This window comes from Eschrichtius robustus, chromosome 20, assembly GCF_028021215.1.
Source record: "Eschrichtius robustus isolate mEscRob2 chromosome 20, mEscRob2.pri, whole genome shotgun sequence".
NCBI classification, from domain to species: Eukaryota; Metazoa; Chordata; class Mammalia; order Artiodactyla; family Eschrichtiidae; genus Eschrichtius; species Eschrichtius robustus.
Window position 1 is genome coordinate 27026571 of NC_090843.1, and position 2840 is coordinate 27029410.

Below are 2840 nucleotides of genomic sequence, written 5' to 3' on the forward strand. Positions count from 1 at the left end.
GTTGATTTTTCATACATTTGTTTTCACTCAATTGTTTTTTTAGGTTTCTTTTATTATTTTCTTAAGTCGGGTTTATTTATGTATAATTTTCATTTAACAAAATTCACTATTTTTAAATATACAGTGTGATGTGTTTTGACAAACGTATAGTTCTGTAGCCACCACCACATTTGAGGTAAAGAAAACTTCTGCACTCCCAAAAGACCCCTCATGTCCCTTTGTAGTCAATCCATCCTCCTCCCACTACCAGCCCCTGGCAACCACCAATCTGATTTTTGTCCGTATAATGTTGCCTTTTCCAGAATATCTTATAAATGAAATCATGTGGTATGTAGCCTTTTGTTTTTGGCTTCTTTGACTTAGCCAGTCTCTTTGGAGATTCATCTGTTTTGTTGCACCTGTCAGTAGTTCATTCCTTTTTATTGCTGAGTAGTATTCTAGTTGTGTGGATACACAGTTTGTTTACGCATTCATCATTTGATGAACATTTGAGTTGTTTCTAGTTTTTTGGCTATTATGAACAAAGCCTCTGAAAACACTCACATGCGTGTGTGAACATATGTTTTGTGCGAGCATATGTTTTCATTTCTTTGGGGTAAAATACCTAAGGGTGGGATTGCTCCATCATATGCTAAGTGCATATTTAACTTTTTACGAAAGTGCTAAACTGTCTTCTAAAGTGCCTGTGCCATTTTGCTTTCCCACTATCAGTCTATGAGAGTTGCAGTTGCTCCACATCTTCAACTGATCATTATATTTGTTTTTTAAAAACTTTTAACCTTTCTAGTAGGTGTGTAGTTGCATCTCGTGGTTTTTGCCACATTTTGCATTTCTGTAATAGCTGATGGTGTTGAGTGTCTATTCATGTGCAAATATCTTTTTAAATGAAGTGTCTGTTCAAATCTGTTTTTTAATTGGATATTTATATTGAGTTTTAATAAGAGTGCTTTATATATAAAGCAATGGAAAAAGTCCTTTCTCCCAGATATGTGTTTAGTAAATATCTTCTCCCAGGTTGTGACTTATCTTCATTGTATTAAAGTGTCTGTGAAGACTAGAGGTTTTAAATTTTTGATGAACTCTAATTTAGTAATTTTTCTTTTTTTTTTCATATTAATTTAATTTATTTATTTGGTTGTGCTGGGTCTTAGTTGCAGCTCATGTGCTTCTTAGTTGTGGCATGCGAACTCTTAGTTGTGGCATGCATGTGTGATCTAGTTCCCTGACCAGGGATCGAACCCAGGCCCCCTGCATTGGGAACTCGGAGTCTTAACCACCAGGGAAGTCCCTTAGCAATTTTTCTTAGATGCTTTGTGCTTTTTTGTGTCTTATCTAAGAAATCATTGTGTGAGACCCCATTGTCTAACCCAAAATCACAAAGATTTTCTCCTATGTTTTCTTCCAGAAGTTGTATAGTTACATTTAGGTCTATGATTCATTTTGAGTTAATTTTCATATATGTTGTGAGGGAAGGGTCAAGTTTCATTTTTTTGCAGTTTAAAAAACTATTTCTGTAGGATCCTATTGTGACAGCTTATTACACAACTAACTGCACCTTAAGTTGTGCCATCCCCCCTCCAATATGGCAAGCTAATAGAAACTTTCTGTTATGCCAAGGCTAGTTGAGGGGATTGCATGAGATTAGTAGGCGAAAAGGGCCCTGCATTTAGCAGTCTGTTCCAACCGTCTTTGTCAGGTCAGCTGACAAATGACTGTCTTCACCAAGCCGTCACATCTGTTGGTCACTGATCTAGCCTCATCTTCCTCAGCCTTCCGCAGCATCTGCCACAATTGCAGTCCCTCTCCTGTCAGCTAGATGTCCTCCTCTCTGGATATTAAAAATTATTTCCCTATGTAACTACAATACTGTTAACACAGAGTATTGAAGAAATTAAATTCCTACACAATAATATTACTTAATAAAGAGTTGCCATTCAAATTTCCCCAATTGTCTCTCTCATATAATATCATTTCTTTTAACAGCATTTTGAGGTATAATTGACATACAATAATCTGTGTTCACACACACACATACATACACACCATGAAGACATCATCAAAATCAAAATGTCCATCACCTCAGAAAGTTTCTTAACGTCTCTTTGTAATTCTTCCTTCCCATCGTTCCTTGCCCTTCCCAATCGCCATGCAACCGTTGATCTGCTTTCTGTTTGCATTTTCTAGAATTTTATGTAAATGGAATCATACAGTGTATACTTTTTTCTAACTGGCTTCCTACTCAGCATGATTATTTTAATCTTCATCCATATTGTTGTATATATCAGTAATTCATTTCTGTTTATTGCTGAATAGTATTCCATTATATGGATGTACCACCATTTATCTATTCACCATTGATGGACATTTGAGTTGTTTCAGTCTTTGTCTATTACAGATAAAGTTGCTATGAATATTTGTGTACAAGTCTTTGTATAGATGTATACTTCCATTTCTCTTGGGTAAATACCTGCAAGTAGAATGGCTGGATCATTGGTAAGTGTATGTTTAAGTTTTTAAAAAATACCTATTTTCCATAGTGGTTTGATCATTTTACATCTCTACCAGGAGTGTATGAGAGTTGCGTTTTCTTCACGTTGTGGCCAAAACTTGCTACGCTCAGTATTTTTAATTTTAGATAGTTTAATAGGTGTGTAGTTGTATCTCACTGTAGCATCCCTAATGATTAATCATGACAAACATCTTTTCATATGCTTATTTTCCATCTTTATATCTTTGAATCTTTTATCTATATTTTTCTGGAATTTTGAGAGTTCTTTATATATTCTGGAAATTAGTCCTTTATCCAATATGTAAGTTGCTAAGTATTTCCTCCCATTCTG